The sequence below is a fragment of the Melozone crissalis genome, unplaced genomic scaffold (assembly GCF_028551555.1).
Source record: "Melozone crissalis strain CALT ecotype California unplaced genomic scaffold, PUWL_Pcris_2 ptg000231l_1, whole genome shotgun sequence".
Classification (NCBI taxonomy): Eukaryota; Metazoa; Chordata; class Aves; order Passeriformes; family Passerellidae; genus Melozone; species Melozone crissalis.
In genome coordinates this window covers 1,655,532-1,657,389 of record NW_026535993.1, presented here as the reverse complement: position 1 = coordinate 1,657,389, position 1,858 = coordinate 1,655,532, and positions in this window count along the sequence as shown.

Genomic DNA, 1,858 nt, shown 5'->3' with positions numbered 1-1,858 from the left:
ATGCAGAGGCTGCTTTCCCAGCAAGGATGGTTGGAAGAGAAGAAGAAGAAATCTGGCTCAAAGATGCAGGGATAGAGAAAAGAAGGAGTGAATCTGGGAAGGTAGGGTGGGTTTTATGGAAATGAGTAAATTGTAATTCACATTTAGGGACTGTGTATAAGCAACACACTGGTAGAATTACACGTTCATGTTAGGTTGGGAGTTATCCCATGTTGGACCTCTGGCCTGAATAAATGACACCCTCTGAAATAGCAAATTAGTGTTCAGGAGCCTTATTTTGATATTTCAGAGAGTTGGTGACCGTGGTTCCTCACAGAACCAAGGAGTCAGCTGTGATACTGTGCAAACTCATGGAACAAAAGGTCCATTGTCACACAGCAGAACCCCATGGAACCAAAATCCATTTGGGCGCATTGGGGCCACATTGAACCAATGGTCCATTGTGATGCTGTGGATCCAAAGAGACCATTGTGACCCTGAGAAACCTCTTGGAACCAAGGGGCCATTGTGACACAGCAAGGCCTTGTGGAACCATGGGCCCATTGTGACACTGAAGAACCTCACGGAACCCACGTGACCGTGTTCTACTGCGGAACCTCACGGAACAAAGGGTCCATGGTGACAGTGCAGAACCAAGGAAACTGCTGTGGGCACTGTGAAAGCTCATGGAAGCACAAGTACATTGTGACACAGCAAGGCCTGATATAACCCAGGGTCCCTTGTTAAACTGTGTGGCCTCATGGAACCACGAGCCATTGTGACACAGCAGGGCCTCATGGAACCATGGAGGCCATTTTTACACTTGGACGCCTTGTGGAACCAAAGGGCCATTGTGGCACTTCAGAGCCTTATGGAGCCAAGGGGACCACAGTGACACCGTGGGGCTGCATGAAACCAATGGTCTGTTGTGACACTGCAAGGCCTTATGGGATCATGGAGACCATTGTGACACTGCAAGGCCTCATGGAAGCAAGGAACCATTGTGACACTGTGGGGTCTTGGCAGGCCAAGGGGCAGTTGTCACACTGTGTGGCACCTTGGAACCAAGGAGGCCATTGTGACACTGCAGGACCCCATGGAACTAAAGATTCACGGAGCAGTCCAGAACCCCATGCAACAAAAGGTCCATTGTGACATTGTGGGGCCTCATGTTATCCTGGAAGCCATGATGACACATGGAGGCTTCGTTGAATCAAGGGGCTCTGCAGGGCCTCATGGAACCAAGGAGACTCTTCTGACATTGTAAGTCCCCATGGAACCAAGGGTCCATTGTGACACTGCAGCACCAAGGAGACCCCTGTGACACTGCCAGGCCTCATGGAAGCAAGGGACCATTGTGACACTGTGAAGACCCATGGAAACAAGAGGCCACTGTGACACATCTGGGCCTGATGGAAGCAAGGATCCAATATGACACCACCACTGGGACACTGCAGGGCTCCATGGAAACAAGGGAACAGGGAACAGGTCTGGTTGCTTGGCCTTACTGGTCCAACTGCCCTTGGCATGTCAAGGGTCTCTTCTCATGTACCCCTGAATCCCTGGTGCTCTGGGCTTTCCTTCAACTGGAAAAGAACTTCCCTTCTCATTCAAGTATCCATGGCCAAAACGGGATTCCCCCTCCAAAATTCCCTATATCCAGGGATTTCTCCCACATAAAAGGTGCCATTACAACACGTCTGCCTGACCTTGTCTTCCTGAGGGCTGGGTCTCACCTGCCTTCAAACACTGAGGCTCGGTGCTTCCCTTCCTATGGAAAAGAACTGTCCCTCCTGCACAGGCACCTATGGGCAAAGCTGGTACTTGTCCTCCAAAATTCCTACATTCAAGGGTTTTTTCTCCCAGACAAGATCTCCCA